Genomic DNA, 19,199 nt, shown 5'->3' with positions numbered 1-19,199 from the left:
GGAAGTCTTTGGAATGTTGGACTTGCTTCTGCCTTCTGACTCTGATATTGCCTTGTTAAAACAATCTCCTTTCCTTTGTTCAGTCTTTCCTCCCAGGCTGTCTCAGGTGCCCCTCTTGGCCACAGACCATCCTGAGAGTGTCGCCATTATGGCACTTTCTTCAGAGAAATGCATTTTTTTGCATGCTGGTCTGCCCCACTAGGCTGCAAGGTCCTTCAACCCAGGATTTACTCCTCTGTTGTATTTTCCAACAACTAGCGCACTGACATCTGTCAAGTGTTCTGCTGGTTCAACTGCAATTAGGAATCTATGCAGCCAACTAATTATTGAACACTTACTATAGTAACATATTGAGAAGAGCTGCATTATTCCTTTGTGTCTCGAAGAGTGTGAATTTTACACAAAATGGAAACTTCTACTCCTGATTTTACGTTTTTGAACAAGGAATAATTTATGACCTCTACCTTGTAAACACATTTCAAAGATATCATCAATATTACCTGGCCAAGATGCCGATAAAAATCTCTTTTGCAGAGGAGATGCTCTCTGCTTTTATATGATTTTTACAGCAGTATGTCTTAAAAGCGTATTGACAGTAGAGTCCAATGTGTCCAAGATGTATCAGAGATATGGCTTCTAGTAAAAATAAGCTCCTTAGACACCTTCCTGTGTTATTATTTTTTCCAAAGGCATGATTGAAGGATTTTAAAGAAGGACTTGTATCTAAGCAGAGATTTTAAAATAGAACTGTCATGTTCAATTTGATGTTTTATAATTGTGACATATGAAAAATACTGTAAAGTTACAGGGCTATCATTATTTTATTGAAATACTAGGTAAGTAGTCTTTTTTCCAATGTATCTTCTTGGTTAGAAAAATGCATTTTGAGAATAGAAATGTTATTTTGATATATGAGAACCTACTTGAAAGCTAAATATGGAAAATAGTGTGGAAAACAGAAGCTTCATAGCGAGTCCTATGAAATCTAGGTGGCAACAGAGACCATTGTGGGCCAGGTGTCTCATTTTTACTGGTATTTCTTTTAAGCTGGCTACATATTGTCTTTAATTTTCTCCCTTAGGGATAGTTAAAGTCTGCATCCTGGACAATTAATTTGTCCCTTTCCTGGCCATTCTTTGTATTCCTACTCGTAATCACTAGAATGTTTCACTCTGTAGTTACCCTGTTGCCTTTCCTCATTGCCTTCCTCAGAATGCCATCTCTCCTTTTCCTTTATTTATTTTTATTTTCTTAACTTTATAAGATTTTATTTATTTATTTGAGAGAGAGAGAGAGAGTGAGCAAGCATGAGAGGGAGAGGTTGGAGGGAGAAGCAGACTCCCCGCCAAGCAGGGACCCCGATGTGGGACTTGATCCGAGAACTCCAGGATCAATCGTGATCTGAGCTGAAGGCAGTTGCTTAACCAACTGAGCCACCCATACGCCCTCTCCTCTCCTCCTTCCTTCAGCCCCCACACCTGCTGCTCTCCCATACAGTTGCTGTCCTTGGTCCTGCGAGGCTGGTAGACAGTTTCCCTGAGCCCCACTTTCACCATTTGTAAAATGGAAATCATAAGAGTAGCCATGACACAGTGCGGGTTTGAGATTAAGTGAGAGAGTGCATGGCATTCCAAGTTGTGTAATGTGACTCAACTGTTTAGAAGAAGCAAAGAGAGCTAAGGGATGACTCACAAATGTGACCATGAATCTTTAATCACTATCCAAATAAATTTTATTTTTTTAAGGATTTTTTTTTTTATTTACTTGAGAGAGAGATTGAGAGAGAGAGAGAGAGAGTACGGTTGAGTGGAGTGGGAGAGGGGCAGAGAGAGAGGGAGAAACAAACTCCCCACTGAGGAGGGATCCCAATGCAGTGTTCGATCCCAGGACCTCAAGATCATGACCTGAGCTGAAGGCAGACTCTTAACCAACTAAGCCACTCAGGTGCCCCTAAATTTTCTTTTAAAAGCAAAATACCTCTCTAAAATATAAAACACTTGGTCACATTTTAATATTCCTTGCCAGATATGTAAGGAATATTACTGGCACATAATTTGTAAGTTGAGAATCTTCTCGTCTACCCTCATCATGGTAGACCCTACTCCTCAGTCCTCTAGTAGAAAACAATTTTTAAAGTTCTTCTTTGTAGTTCTAGTGTTTCTTAGATCCAAGAAGATATGGCTATATGCTTTTAATTTTTTTCTTCTCACACAAAATGTATACCTAAGATATTTCACATCATTACCTAGAAAGCTTTCTTACTCCATAGCATAGACGTATCATACCTTAACAATCCCTTTGTCAGTGAGTGTTGGTATTATTTCCAGTATTTTGCTCCTACCAGCAGTTCCCCAATATATAACTTACACACATAACAGTGTTATGAATATATATGTGTCTGTGGATCAAACTTTAGAATGTGGGAATGACAGGTCATACTTCTGTCATTTGAAGCCAAGACATTACGATGAGCAGATCAGGTTGAGGTACCCCAAATGTCCTTTCTTGAAAACTAAGTATTACATTGACAGGTGAAAGGTATCCATTGCCCAGATGTCAGAACATCTGGAAAACACAAAGAAGAGTTTTGAATGTCCAGAATAGCAGCTATAGTTAAGGGTATGGTATTGTGTACTTGAAATTTGCTAAGAGAGTAGATCTTAAGTGTTTTCACAACAACAATACAGAGGAAAGAAATGACCCCTGTGAAGTGATAGATATATTAATTTTATCTGGATTATGGTGATCATTTCACAATTTATACATATATATCAAAACACAAAGTTATACACCTTTGATATATACACTTTTTGTTAGTGATACTTTAATAAAGCTGTTTTTAAAAAAAGGAAAGCAGGCAAGTCATTGTGAGTCCCTCCAGGGTTTGCTCTGAATAAAAAGTGGCAGTAGGTGGGGAAGCTGGGGTAGGGATGGTGTGGAAGGCTTTGGGTGCTGGCCTTACGTAGTTAGAATTTACCTGTATGCCAACAGAATCCGTCAAACGTGTCATGAAATCAAGACATTGTTAATATGATGATTTTGATGGCAATGTACAGAATAGATTAGAGAGACAGCAGAGGTAGGAAGCCGATTTAGCAAACTATAGCCATAATTCAGTATTGTGCCAAACTTTCAGTAAGTTACTTAACTTTTCCTCCTGGGCGTCCCATTCTGTAAGGAAGGTTAATTATATTGCCTACCTCATTGGGTTTGGGTGTGTTTTAAATTATGTTAATGTTTATAAATCCCTCAGAACAGTGGGGACCATAGTAAGACCTTAAGATGCTATTTATTATTGTTCAAAGTGAAGATTGCTGCTGCTACCTGATAGAAACAATGCCCAGAATGCTGACCCAAGGAAAAGGTCAGGTTAAACCATCAAATTAAGATAACACTACAACAGAGCGCCCAAACTGAATTATGTAGCTCTAAATAGAAAGCCAGTACATTCTTTAAACAGTGGCCAAAATTAAATTAGGGGAAATGATAGGAAAAATGTAAAGTGAATAAGAAACACTGTGTACTTTTTACAAGGAAATTAACTTTCTGAATAAAAACTCCTGCTGAAGATAGTGCATTTCAGGAGAGCTTAGACATTTGAAAGCAGTCATCCTCTAAGCTAGTTTTTCTCTGCCTTTGGAACTCTGGAGCTTTCAAGTCTTTTTCATGCTAGTAGGTAAGAATCTTCTGTTTTGTTACTGAGTGGGGATTAGGGCCTCAGGCTTCAAGGTGCCCATGCTCACAAATACCATTTAGTTTAGATCTTGACATTTTCTTTTACTCCTGATTTTTTTTTTTAATCACTTACAACTGCACAAGATTTGTGTACTTAAAATGAAAGGATACAAAGTTTGTTCAAAGGGTACTTTGGGGACCTTGTTTTGGATATGTTTGGGGGCAAGAATTTATTTATAACTAAGCACATGATGTGGGCACCTGGGTGGCTCAGTGGGTAGGTGTCTGTCTTCTGCTCAGGTCATGGTCTCAGGGTCCTGGGATCAAGCCCGGTATTGGGCTCTCTGCTCGGCAGGGAGCTGCGTACTCCTCTCTCTCTGCCTGCCTCTCTGCCTACTTGTGATCTCTCTCTCTCTCTCTCTCTCTCTCTCTCTGTCAAATAAATAAATAAATAAAATCTTAAAAAAAAAAAAACAACAAAAAAACTAAGCACATGATGAAAGATCTCTTTGTGGGTTTAATCACCACCAAACCCAGTATTGGCCTTAAGTTCCTGAGGTTTCAGAATGAGGGAAGTAAAGTTGCAAAACCTCTCTTTCCTATTTTGGTCTCTTCTGTCTGTTGAGTTTTCAGACTTGCAGGCTGCAATGGTGTTGAAATTCTCAGTGTATCAGAATAAATGGGTGGTTTCCAGTTTTCAGTTTCAGTTTCCAGTTTTCAGTATATCAGAATAAATGTCTGGTTTCCAGTTCTTGAGAGCCATGACTTTCTTGTAGATACTTGGTATGTGTGTCTCTATGATTTAGGTGAACAAAAAACAATAGGAAACGGGTGCTAAGCCAAGACTGAGAAAAAGACATTTCCCACACATAGGTGACTTTAAAAACAATAATAATGATGATAATACAGAAACAGACAAATATATAGCACCTCTCTTTTAGCCCTTTTCTTTGTTTTTAGCAACACCCCCATACACCCCCCTCCCCCACTCCAGGCCCCGGCTTTCATCTCTGGAGAAATTCAACCTGTCTTCCTATCTTGGAGTAAGTTTTCCTATCTTCAAAATCAATACATTGATACCTTGCTTGTTTAAGACTCAAAAGACATGATGCATGAGGAGGTAATGTAGTCATTACAAATACAGGCTCTGAAGCTAGATTATCAGGATTTGGTTCTATATCTGTTAGTGTCTTTTCTTTTTAACATTTCTGTGCTTCCGTCATGGGTAACGCAATGTAATGGTGGAGTCAAAAAGCATTGTTCTGTGGATGAAATGAGTTAATACATTTCAAATATTTAGACCAATGTGTGGTCTAGAGTAAGTGCTCATCTTTGAAACTGTTAAGATTACAGTAGTCCCCCTTAACAGTGGGGGATACACTCCAAGGCCCCCCAGTGGATTCCAAAACCATGGATAATATCTACTCTTATGCATATTCAGTTTTTTCCAACAGTGAAGTTTAATTTATAAAGGGGCACAGTAAGAGATTAATAATAATAACTATTAATAAAATATAATAATTGGTACACTATAATACAGCTTGTATAATTTGGTCTTTCTCAAAATACCTTATTGTACTATACTCACCCTTCTTCTTGTGATGACCTGAGATGATAAAATGCTTACCTGTTGAGTTGAAGTCAGGTGAATGACGTAGGCTTTGTGGTGTAGCTTAGGCTCTATTGACCTCCATGAAGAGATGTCATAAGGGGGATTACCTGCATTTGAACTGCAGTTGGGTAACCCAAATCACAAAAAGCAAAACCAGGGATAAGGGGGACTACTGTGTATACATACAAGGTATTGATTTATTAATCCAACAATTTTTAAGTAGTCACTTTGCTATGAGTGAGTTTAGGGATGGGAGGGGAATACAGGGATATGTAAGGCATGGTTCCTTCTCTGAAGGACATTATAATCCAGAAAGGGAGACTGATTTTCAAAAGACAGCAGAGAACAAATTATAAAGGAAAACAGGGTAAAGAGACCTCCCTTTTCACTGGTTCGATCAAGGAAAGCTCCATGAAAGTAGTAAGACATAGGATTCAAAATGTAGCTAGGACTCTAAAAAGTGTGAATTGAAAAATAAGGGGATTTCAGATAAAGAATATGATCTGAACAAAGAAACGAAAGCAAATATATTCAAGGGGGATAATGAGTAAACCAATGCAACGTAAAGAGAGGATTTTTTTTTTTTAAGATTTTATTTGTTTATTTGAGGGAGAGACAAAAAGCACGAGCCAGGGGGAAGGAGGCAGAGGTAGAGAGAGAAGCAGACTCTCTACTGAGCAGGAAAGCCAATGTGGGGCTCAATCCAGAACCCCAGGATCATACCTCACACTGAAGGCAGATGCTTAACTGACTGAGCCACCCAGGCACCCTTAAGGAGAGGGTCTAATGGGAGAATTGACAAGTGTTTCAGTAGACTTTGTGATTAGTTCATGAACGTTCTTGTTGGCAAGCCTCAGAATTCAAGATTTCTCTTATAAGCAGTGGGCAATGGTGAAGCATTGAAAGATTCATTGTTGTGTATTTGTTTTTTGGTCCAAAGAGATATATGGCCAGAGCTGTGCTTTAAGACATTTGCTATGAAGTAGTCTGTAAGTTGTAGTGGAATAAAGCAATGTGAAGACAGGAATCAGATGGGAGGCTACTGGAGCACTACTTCTTAAATTGAGATACCGTTGGTTTTTAGTAGAGAAGATGAAAAACGAGGGAGAGTTGTTATGCATGAGTGATTAAATGTATTTGTCTACTAGTTGGATATTTGTATGGAGTGGGATGAAAAAAGTTTCCAAGGCTGTTAAAGGTAAGAGGGGGAGGCACGCTAAGAAATTTAGTAAAATTACAAAGTAGGAAAAGAGTAAAGTATTAAAATGGGAAACAAAAAAATGAGATGGTGAAAAATTCAAATGTGTCAGTAACCACACAAATGTAGGGGGATTATGCATTTCTGTTAATAAACAGAAGTTATAAACATACTGCTGTAAAGGAAGTAATAGACAAATTTTACTGTGTTGGTGAAAAGTCAAGCTACAAAATGTGTTTCCAACTCATTTACCTGATAAAGGACTTTAAAAATTAAAATACATTTTTAAATTCCTACAAATCAATAAGCAAAAAGGAAAAAAAAAGTACAGCATATCAGCATGAGTAAATTTCAGTTATATAATTGGAAGTAAAAATTAGGTTTTGTAACATTATACGCGATGTTTTATACTATTGGTGCAAAATTTAAAATTTGAAAATTAACTGATAATGCTAATTCAGGCATGAAAGTGTATTAAATATATTTGGATTAGATGGAAGTCTTTGATTGGAAGGATGTACAGTAACTTTAAGACAAGATATGGTATGCAGTATATATATTAAAAAAGAATTTCAATTTAGTAACTACAGACCCTATAAGCTCTACAATTTCTTTTAGATCATTATAAAACTTTACTTATAATTGATATTTTTCGTAATTCCTTAAATAAATCATCAAATCTATCATCTTTTTATGTCCCATTGAAATAAGACCAAGAACTTTGGTTATTTATTACCAGAACTTTGGTTATTTATTACCAGAAAACTCTCATCAGTCAAAACCATAGTATAAGTCCCTTATTTGAGACAAACACCTGAATATTATCATTACATTTAAAGAGCAATGTATTATTAGATGCTTTAAATAATTCCATTTTAGTTTGATGTACTTCATTCAAGAAAATTCAAAGGTTATGTAGACTTAAGCCAACTTGATACACCAATTTGAAACAGAAGTGGTGGAAACATGTTTGCTGATTTGATACTTTAAATATAGTAAACTTTATAGTTTTAAAGCGAAAAAGCACTAAATGTTGAGTAGCAGGCAAGGAACCAACATTGGATGAGTCTGCAAATTTATATCAAGAAACTGAAGTAAGACAATGTTTTCATGAGGAGGATATAGTTGATGTGAGGTAGACTGGAAAGCATCCATTCTACATGGAGACTGCAGTTTATAACTTTACCGAGAACAGTTTTCATAATGCAAACGTTTAAGTGTCCTATCAAACTCAGTAAACCTACAACTAAAGCCATTTCTCGGGTTTTCTGACAATTCAGTAAATACCACCATTTACTGAATGAATGCCATCATTCATGAAGGTATGAACATTTAGATGTAGCTTTAATCCATCACTCCCTTGCCCCCCCACACACACATACTGTTAATTATGAAGCTATAAATTTCCCCTGTAATGTTTTTTGTCTTGGGCTCATCTTTGTCCTCACCGTCTTGGCTGAATTCTAATCTTTTTCTCTGGTGGGAATATACTAATTACCTGAGGACATTTTTGTGTTGTCACGGTCATTGTTAACACTGCTGCTGGTCTAGTATTCTTTAAATATTATTTCCATAATACTGCTCCCTTAACAAACTGATCATTGGTTCCAGTTTTCTGCTGCAGCCAATGAGAGCTCCATCAGAGGTATGCTGAGCGAAATAAGTCAGTCAGAGAAAGACAGATGCCATATGATTTCATTCATGTGTGGAATTTAAGAAACAAAACAGATGAACATAATGGAGATGGGAAGGAAAAATAAAATAAGATGAATAGGGAGGCAAATTATAAGAGATGCTGAACTCCAGGAAACAGTGTTGTTGGAGGGGAGGGGAGGGTAACTGGGGGATGGGGTAACTGGGGGATGGGCATTAAGGAGGGCACTTGATGGAATGGGCACTGGGTATTGTATGCAACTGATGAATCACTAAATTCTGTTCCTAAAAGTAGTAATATAGTATATGTTAACTAAACTGAATTAAAGCAATTAGAAAAAAGAAAAGAAAAAGAAAGTTCCTTCTGATTTTTAAAGACCTCTGCCATTTTTATTTTTAGTTTTTATTTCTTTCCTAGATGCATTTTGTTTTGTTTTGTTTTGTTTTGTTTTGTTTTGTTTTTCCTCAATTCAAGTCATTCTCACAGTATCACAGGGGCATTTCTCTTCTGGGTTTGCCCATAGATTTGGGAATGGTTTAGACAAAAGAAGGGAAGTCAATGGCAACACCAGGATTTGAAGCTTGTGTGACTGAAAATATGCTTAACAAAGGGAGGAAATAAGAAACCCAGGAGAAGTAAAATGAAGAGGAAATATGTTCAGCTTTGATTTGGACATTTGACTTTTACTTACCTGTCAAAGTATCAGTTTGAAGCTGTGATCCCAAAACTCTTGGTGTGACTGACCCCTATACTAACTGGGTCCATAAAATAGAAACAAACTGGTTGTTTGTAGAATACCACTTTCTCACGGATTATTGAGTTCCGCCTATACAACTGCCTAAGGAAAATAAAACACCATGAATTTCAAATAGCAAACATTGAGAGAAAGCCAAATATTCTGATTTTGGAGGAACTAAAACTCAGAACACGTGATTGTTTCCTGGCAATGTAGAGCAAAGGGAAAGGATTTTTGTTCTCTGTCATGTCTGGGTTGGGCTGTTGGAAAGCGGGGAGCTGAAAAAGTATCACTGTGAGAATCCTTCCAGTGCGGATTGTTTCCCAAAACTGCCACCCGCCTGGGGTAGTGCTCAGCAGGTCTGATGTACAACTCACTTTCATTCTTATGATAATGATGACAATTTCACATGCTCAACCTAAAACTTGCTACTGCTGTGAAGCATTACAGTCTGGCTGGGACTCTAAACTGTGTGTGTATTCTCTCCTGGTATTTCATCGATGGCCTGGTAGACAAACACAGTCAAGAGAACTTTTTGTATTCAGGTGAAAAACAGAAAACACTTGGCTCCCTCACAGATTGCCACTGGTGAGAACTGGGGAATCGTCATTCGCCCTTGTGAATTTCATGATTGCTTTGGGGGTAATTTCGATAAAGTGGAAATGAGATAATAGAACAGAAAATACTAACACATTCATTTTCGTCATTCCAACTACATGAAATGAGAAAAATCAAGATTTTGATATTCTCTTTAAACATCATCTCAGGGTTAATACAGCAGTGTTCATATATTATATTAGATACTGTGAATGATGCAGAGCTCTTCCCTCACAGAGTTCGTGAGAACTTTCTCATAAAGATGAGCTTAAATTATGCCCCAAAGAAAAAGGAAAGTTTTTAATTTTTTGGTCCTGTGATTTATAAATAAATGTGTTTACACAGGGATAGATGCATATATATTTATGTATATTATTTATATACTTGCATAAACTGAAATTTTAAAAATCAAATAGTTGTACATATATATGCATGTATGTATAAATATAAATGGACAGCCATATGCGATATGACGGTGTGCCTCTGTGTCCTCTCATCTTCAAGGTCTCACTTCTGTATCTGCTTTTTTCAGTTATAGTTAAACCTGAAACAGAAATGGACAGTAAAAATATTTTTAGAACACTTGAAACCCTTGAATTAGTGACAGGGATTCTTGTACCTTATGAAGTATTAGTTAGTTTTCTGCTAAATTAAGTTACTAGATTTAAAAAAAATGTATTTAGGCTTGTGGAATATTTAAGAAAATCCATATACATTCCACATCCCCAGCAATAATCTGCCTTTCTGCCTTTTTGCACTGTGGACTGTTTGGGATCCCTTATGACACCTTTATAGTCACCTTTGGCTTCTTTGGTTTTTTTCCCCCCATCTCTGGTACTCTTAAATCAATCTTTCTTTCTTTCTTTCTTTCTTTCTTTCTTTCTTTCTTTCTTTCTTTTTCTTTCTTTCAAGATGTTACTTATTTGAGAGAGAGAGAGTCCACAAGGGTGGGGTGAGAGGCCAAGGAAGAAGCAGACTCCTCACTGAGCAGGGAGCCTGATGTGGGGCTCGATCCCTGGACTCTGGGATCGTGACCTGAGCCGAAGGTGGATGCTTCATGGACAGAGCCTCCCAGACACCCTTGAGTATTTCTAATAAGTACCGAGGAAGAGAAAAACATCTGGGTTTTACATTTATCAGAGACCCATTGCATTTATTGCAGAGAACTCAGCAGACTGAAGTATTCCAGAGTTGTAAGTAAGCAGAGAAGGACCCACAACGGGCGGATTGAATTCTAGCGGTCTGCACTCCCAGTTTGGGGAAGCAAAAGCCACAGAACACAGACATTGCAATGACAGCCCCAAGTCTTACCATTTAGAGAAGACAGGGAGCTTAGAAAATCGAGGCATTTAATAGAAGTCAACCCGGAACACCCGTCACCCGACTGGACTACATAGTCTTGGCCCTATACAGTGACTTTCGAAATTGATTTCATTTGTAACTTCTTCTTACTCTAAGAATCCTAAAATTGCTTAGGTTTCAGTTTACTTAACCCACTGAAGAGTTGATACTGCTTCACGTTCTGAATCTGGCTGTAGTCGCGCCAAGATGCTTACCTGGCCTGGCTCTCCCATATCTTTCTGCTCTGATCCCCTACCTGCCTTGCTCTGGTGCACTGTGTTCCATACCGGCCTTCCTGCAGTTCCAGGAGTAGTTCAGGCAAGCTCCCACATCTGGGATTTGTGTCTCCAGTTCCTCTGTCTGATGCTCTCTGTCCCCAAATGTCCCTGTTACTCCTCTTCCTTCCTCTAGGACGGAAGGGGCAGCTCACCAGCCCTGTGCTGTGATTCCCTCCACAGCACTCGGCCCTACTGGAAAAACGGCTTACAAATGTGCTATAACCATTGTCTATCCATTGGGATGAAAGTTCCATGAAACAGGAGCTTTGTTTCTGTAAGGACAGAAACTTGGTGGTGGTTGTTATTTGTTTGTTTGTATGTTTGTTTGTTTATTTTTACAATGGTATCTGCAAACTGCCAAGCTGTCCGATATTTTTTGAATGAATGGTTGGGAGTGATTCTGGTATTGGTGTATATTTAACAGAAATTAAATTGAAAGATGCCAAAGTTCATTTCTATATTGAAGTGAAAGCCAAAGCTTATGTCATCAGTGCATCACAGCATTGGGCTGTGTAGTAATTACTTTTTACAAAAACAAACTGTACCTTTCACTGACACTTACATATTTTGTGGGAGGACAGAGACCCAGGACCATGTACTTGCAGCTGCTCATAACATAAGCCTGCAGTGACTAATTCTGCATGGTCTTTGCTTGTTTGTTTTTGCTTATTTGTGCATCTGATACAAGTTAGAAATAAATAATTGAATTCTATATTCCAAGTTATCTTTGATATGGTATCTTACTTTAAGAAGGGAATTCAAATATAAGCTGCTCCCAGATATGCCATCTACTTCTATATGCTTTAAAATTTCCAGAGACGAAGCTTTGGGGACTTCCCTTAGTGCAGTGGACCCTCAGGTTTAACAGTGCCTACAATCAGAAATCCTTCCTTTAGGTCAACATGATAGAAAAGGTCCATTATATTGGACCTCTGGTTAAGGTAGAGCTTGTGAATGAGTCCTAGCTAAATAACATAGTTATGGCTATGAACTAAAGCCAAGAAATTGCCATTTACTTCACAGTGAGTCCCAACTGGAAAAAGGACGTCCTTTGTGTAAAATCACCTTAAGGAGAGAAAGCAGTGAGGAAAAGAGTTTGCTGTGAGGTGAAAGGGTTTCCATCAGATAGAAAGGAATTAAGGGAGGGGGTAGCACCTGAGTGTCTCAGTCTTTTAAACGACTGCCTTTGGTTCGTGTCATGATCCCAGGTTCCTGGGATCTAGCCCCACATCCGGCTCCCTGCTCTATAGGGAGCCTGCTTCTCCCTCTCCCTCCACTGTTCCCCCTGCTTGTGCTCTCTCTCTCTCTGTCAAATAAGTAAATAGATGTCTTTAAAAAACAAAAAGAAAGGAATTAAGAGGGTATTACGGCAAGCTGGCAGGCTAATTCACGCTGAGGCTGGGGATCTGGGGATCATGGGGATTTTTGGAGTCCTGGCAACAGCGTGGAATTTTCTAGAATGAAAACTTGAAGAGTACCTTGAAGCTTGTTTGGTGAGACAACTGGCATGTTTCGGAGATAACTCTGAAAGAGAAGGTGAAATCAGTCAGTCCCTAAGGAGACGGTGAGACACCTTCCGGAGCCATGATGAGGACAGGCAAGAGTGTCAGCAGCTAAGGGACAGGACAGGAGGAAAGTGCATTCTCTTGCAAGCAGTAAGTTCTGTTGCTAACCAGCCAAATGGTCCCTGCATCTTTCGATGTCCTTGAAGAGCCAGGCAGAAGATACTGCACCATCCGCTCCCACATACTGCTTAATGAAGGGCATTTATTTATTTTGTCTCGTGGGACAAAAATAAAAATAAGGTACCTAATTTCATTTATCTGATGTACTGGAAGAATTCGTGTCTTTCATTTATAAGCAAAATAAAACCTACTCCTTTATTTATTTATTTATTTATTTTTCCCTCAGAGGAGTGATTTCCTGGGCTCATGCAGTCACTTTTGCTGCTCGTCCCTGGAATTTCCCCAACAAACTTATTATATAGGACATCACTTCTAGGGCCTAAAGCAGAACATAGTACACTATTAAAATCCTGTTCGATGAACAGTGACAAAGAAGTGATTTCCTCATGCTTCTACTTATTTATGCTGCTAGCATGAAGGTTGTTTTTAGAATGCTGATTCATGCTGAATTTGACTTCACGTTGACACAGAGTGATACGTGCAGAGTCTCAGCACCAGCGCCCTTTTCATTATTTACTCTGATGACAAAGCAAAACATTTTGAAAATCTGCATCAAACAAGAATATAAAATGAAAATCTCTGCCTTTATTAACATTTATTAAATTATTGTTTTACTACTTTAAGTTTAAAAATTCAACTAGCTCTCTAATCAGAATATAACTAGTCCAAATAGCTGTGATGCATTTATATTATTTTTCCCAGTGAACTATTTGTTTTAATCCCTTTACTGTGAGATTTTCATTAGACTGCTGAAATATCAAGAATAACTTACTGAGACAAACATAAATTGAGGAACTTTGTACTGTGGACCTGGAAAATGAAACAGCCAGTTATTTTACCAGCAAAATAGGTTTATTTGGGAATAGCAGAGGAATTGCAATTTGAGCCAAGCAAGCTGCAGTGAACCACAGGCGAGTCCAGAGAACAAAGGAGAGGATCGCCTAGTTCGAAGAGGAAAAGGGACTGTTGGGAGGGGCTGTTATAATGAACAAGTCCTTTGGAGTAAACTAGAGTTCAGAGCATAGTGGTTCTTTATTGGCTGAGTTGTGACCTCTGTCACTGGCTGGGCTGTTGCCAGGCATGGAGAAAATCTTCCTTTTCTCTGCTGGGGGTTACTGAAGTACAGGCATCTTCCTACCGGGAATGCAAGGTGTTTCTTCAGGTTGAGTGGTAGCGTGTGAGAGCTTCCCCTTCTGGCCTTTGACTTCATTTTAAAAGAGGTTTTTGTTTTGTTTTGTTTTGTTTTGTTTTTTTGTTTTTAAATTCAACTTCACCACAGGTGCAAATCTGCAGATATGTCGCTGTCCACGTTAAAAGTAAGACATCCAGTTATTTTACCAGCAGATGAGTTTATTTGGGAATTGCGGAAGATTTGCAAGTCAGGATAAGCAAGCTTTAGCGAAAGCCACAGGCAAGTCCAACTGCAAAGGGGAGGGACATCGCTTTAGAAAGAAAAAGGGGTTGTTTTGATCAAAAGCCCACCGGAGGAAGGTGAGAACGGTCCAGGTTGATGACAGTTTTTCATGGGTGGAATTGCCAGGCAAGGAAGGAAATGTTCCATCCTCCTGTTGGAGTGGTAAAGCAGTGTTGGACTTCCCCAGTGGTGCTTCTCTTCCTGTGAGGTCTGTTACTGACCAAGAGTGGTAATGGGTGAGAGCTCCCCCTTCTGGCCTCCTGACTCCCATTTTAAGTGAGATTTTTGTGTATTAATTTTCATACCGCAAAATACCTGGTCAGTTGTCTTCAAAACTGTTGAGATCACGAACAGCAAACAAACAAACAAAAAACAGAAAAGACTAGGAAACTATCAGAGATCAGAGGGGTCCAACGATACAGGACACCTAAATTTAATGTGGTGTCCTGGATTGGATCTCTTGGATCCCCAAACAGAATAAGATATTGGTGGAAACACTAGCAATTTTTAAATAAACTCTTTATGTAATAATATTATACCAATGTTAATTTCATAGTTTTGAAAAATGTACCATGGTTATATAGAATGTGAATATTAGAGGTAGCTGGGTAAAGTCTATTTAGGAACTCTGCACCATTTTAGCAACTGTTTTATTAATCTAACATTATTCCAGAATAAGAAACTAGTAATTTAAGGGCCTCTGCTTGGTAAACATTCTATTCAATCAAGTCTTCAACAATTTTTATCTTTATGTGGTTGCCTTTCTTAATGTAATAGCAAATAGATAATATATTAATGAAAATACCCACTCTTTTTTCTTTATTACCCATTATCAGATGTATTCCATCGTAACACTGAGTGCCAAAGTGGAAACATTTATGCTTTCCAACTTATATTTAACTCATTTTGACATTTTAATAGAAAATAACTGTAGTCACACAAGATGGGCATTACAGTCAGTGAGTGTGTTTCTGTAATTCCATGAATATCATAAGGCTTCATTTGACATCATCATGGTTCCTGAGCTATGGGCAATAAAGTGCAAAGCATATAGAGGAAAGCATTCTTCTGTAGGAACAAACAGAAACCATATTACCAGGGATCTGGTCTCAATTCCATTCAAAGAGAGTCTTCCTACTTCAGCTAGGATTCTAAATTCAATAACAAAAAAGAGATAAATATTGAAAATCTATATACATCCCACTTTGCAAATGATACTTTTATTTATCTGCTCCAATCCCTCAAATTTCTAGTCTGATTCATGTAACTTGTTTTCACTTCTAAAATATTGCTACCACTGCAACTACATCCATTACCAACCACCACCCTTTTGGCTAGTAATAACAAAATCTAAAAGGGTTTGTCTTGGTCAGCTTGGGCTGCCATCACAAAAAACCACAGACTAAGTGGCTCAAACAACAGACATTTATTTTCTCATAGTTCCGGAGGCTAGAAGTCCAAAATCAAGGTGCCAGCATGGTCAGGTTCTTAAGCGAGCCCTCTTTCTGTCTTGCGGATGGCCACTAGCTCACTGTGTGTGGGGGAGCACAGAGAGAGACAGAACAAGCTCTGTGGGGTTTCTTCTTACAAGATCACTTATCCCTTCCTGAGGGGCCTACCCTCATGGCCTTATCTAAACCTAATTACATTCCAGAAGTCCCCATCTCCAAATATCATCACACTGGGGGTAAAGAATCCAACATGAGAGGTTAGGAGGGACGAAGTTTAATCCATAGCAGTGTTCAGAACCCAAGAGTTTCAGATAATAGTGTGAGGACTGAGCTTTAAACACATATTGTAGATTCTTTCTGTGAGCTATCTTATTAAATCCTCAAATAGCAACTTCATGAGGTATATTGATCTGAATTTATAGAAGAAGAAGTTGGGTTTTAGAGAAGTTAAAATAACTTCTTCAAGACAAAGCATTTGAAATATAGCAGAATGTGCTCTGAAAATCAAGATATGCTAGCTAAAAAACTGTACTCTGTATTCTTGGGCATTGCAATAGAATACCCTCAATTCCATTGCATAGGATTTACACTAATGACTGCATGAAATGATTCATCCTGGGCAAAAATTAATTCACACTGTATTGTGAAAGGAATAATTTTAGAAAGAGAGTAAACTTGTGCACTTTTTTCTGTTTTTCAGCTGCATATTAATCAATGCGACCAGCCATATCCAAACCATGGTGAAATTAACAGGAACTCGCTTTCATTCAAGAGTATTTAGACAGTTTGTCTGTAAATAGTGTGTATAACATAATCCCCATAATTATTGGAATTATTTGAAACCTTTAAAATATGTTGGTAGAAGCAATTATTTTTACAATATATGTAAATATCCACAATGGCTATGGGTGTGCTAAACAAAGTCTACCTCTAAGAGCACGTTAGCTGTTTTGCACTGTACTACCGTCTGTTAGTGCATGACTCCTCTATAACCTTACAAAGCCATGAGCCGTGAACATTTTATTTCTATTCACTGTCACAACAATCCTATGATAGAGGCATTATTTTCTACCAGCTAAGAGAAGTATACATGCTCAGAGATTCAGTGACTTGCCCGGAGCCACATGGCTCTCACAAAGGGCAGAGCTGCAATTCCAAGTCCTTGTTCCACAGTCCGAGTTTCAAAGATCATCAATGTATTTATTTTTATTTTTTAAAATTTTTATATGGTGTTCTAATTGTTCTGACTGCGGAATATTTGGGTCTGAATATTCTGGATCTGAATTTTGTTAGAATTGTATGTCCTTAGCAAAAAAGTGTCCTTACATATGACTTTGTCATGTGTGGCAAATTGCACCTACTTTGTAAGTTAAAGGAGCCTGAGAAAGGAGCCGCCCATGTGGAGAGCCTGCCGTGCACTAGGATGTGGGCCCATCCTGTTGACTCTTCCTTCTGTCCAGTGAGGTACCCTTCTACATGAGACATTAAGTAGTTTGTCTCAGGTTGCACAGCTAGTAAACGGCAAAGCCCTGATGTAAACCCATCTGTTGGATTCCGAAATGCCGGGCAAGGTCATTGTGAGGACTTTATTGTCACCAGCTGACCTGAGAGCTGGACCTCACCCGTCCCCATCCTTGGAGGATACCTTCCGCCCACCCTGCCTGTAGGCAGAGCCCTTTCAAGCCCACGGTCTTGGGAGAGCAATGTGTTGTTAGATCATCTGGACTGAAAGTGACTGAACCCTGTTAAGGCTTCTCTGTGGCATTTTAAGATTTGACAGGAAGGGCAGAGCGGGGCTTGCTGAGCTGTGCTTGTCTTGTGGCTGCCCAAGACAAGTCTTGTATGGGAGTTCCCTTGCTCGTTAAACTTGCCACTCACCAGCCTGGAGTGGCCCGTCTCAGTCTTGGGTATCTCCTTGCCCTCTGTGTAAAGGGGCCAGTTTCAGACCTCACCCAGGGAACTCCCAAATTTGCAAACTAACACAAAACTTTATTCATTTTCCACTGTACAAACTGCCTTTTCTGACATGTTTTCTTTTTCTACGTTTATTACCTTAAATTTACTTAAAATATAAATACCTTTTTAAAGTTTAAAAGCAGAATCTATAATGCTAAATAAACCCACGTAGAATTGAGTCAAAGCCAAGCAAACCATAAGCTGATATTATATTATAATCAGTATTCACATGTTTTTTAAATAGTATTTTACTGTGGGGGTGGAGACCAATAAGGGGCCAAAAAGTAACATAATGAGCTAAACACAAGTGTGGAGGAAGGACACCAGCAAACGTGGAGGGGGGGGTGTAATCTAACACCCTACTTCCAGGTGTGTGGTTAGGAATCCCATCACGGAGGAGGTGCATCTCTATCCAGGTAGAGAAGGAGAGACGCACAGACCTGATGCAGAGCTCAAGGTTATCCTTTAGAGGCTTTTCGAAGGTAATAGGAAAGGAGCTAAGAAAGGTAGCAAGTGTAAAGTCAAAGTGTGTGCGTTGTTACTCTGTTCATAATGCTTTTATGAAAGGTCTCCTATGTAACTATTCTAAGAGTTCCTTTTCACATGGGAAGCACTGTCTTCTAGTGAGTAATGAACAATGAAATTATATTTTAGAAATTATATTATCGAAATTATAATTTCTACAAGAAATTATATTATCTGGCTGGTTTTAGAAAAGAAAGAAAGAGAAAAGAAGGAAGAGAGGGAGAGAAAGAGAGGAAAGACGGGGAAGGAAGGAAAGAAGGAAGAAAGGAAAGAAGAAAGGGCAGGAAGGAAGGAAGGAGGAGAGGAAGAAGGAAAGAAAACAAGAGGAAAGGGGAGGAGGGGAGAAAGAGGAAGAGAGGGGAGGAAGAAACACAATATAGCAACTTTGCAGTTTTGTCTTCCCTCAGTGCATTTATTAATGGCTATAGAGAATGTAGACTCTGGCAAAACTGTGCTACATGTTAAAAATCTTAAATTGTGGCCAATTTGCATTTCTAAACCTCTCCAATGACTGAGATGAGACTCATTTTATTACTTTGCCTTAAATGTACTTTGGGAGGGAGGTTGACAGAGAGGCCAAGTTCAGAGTTCGATATTAATTGGTCCTATGAAACAGGGGCAGAGTCCAGGAATGATGGTGTGTGTGTGTGTGTGTGTGTGTGTGTGTGTGTGTATAATTGGTGGTCCTGCTTTTTTACTGAAGAGATATGTGCTCAGACAGAGGTGTGTGCAAATCCTGACACTGTCACACTGTTTTTATCCTAAAATGGAGATAAACTACCCCATGTTGTAGGTATGAAGATCAAATGTGCATATAAATGTTTAGATGTAGTCCATATAAATAAGCATTCAACAAATGCTAGTTACTGTAAAGTATAAAAGGGTAAGGCAGATGTTTCTATTATAAAAGCACCTATCTTCCTGTTTTCTAAATTAACATATGAGCTTTGGGTCTTTTAAAGTAAATTAATCCTACAAGATAAGTTAATTTTTAGAAGTGGTGATTTTTGAAAGATAGAAAATTGAGTATTATGAAAGTGCTTAATCTTACAAGTTATGACTGCATTATCATGGAAA

The 19,199-nt window shown here is 38.5% G+C and overlaps 1 protein-coding gene across 1 annotated transcript in view; it reads left to right on the top strand.

The window, feature by feature from the left end:
• The window catches only part of DOK6 (docking protein 6), a 367,977-nt gene that overhangs the window by 91,084 nt on the left and 257,694 nt on the right, over positions 1 to 19,199 (top strand). The gene's annotated exons all lie outside the window — the stretch shown is intronic.

The sequence above is a fragment of the Lontra canadensis genome, unplaced genomic scaffold (assembly GCF_010015895.1).
Source record: "Lontra canadensis isolate GAN:19392208 unplaced genomic scaffold, GSC_riverotter_1.0 scaffold44, whole genome shotgun sequence".
Taxonomy (NCBI): Eukaryota; Metazoa; Chordata; class Mammalia; order Carnivora; family Mustelidae; genus Lontra; species Lontra canadensis.
This window is presented reverse-complemented; position numbering and strand designations above follow the sequence as displayed.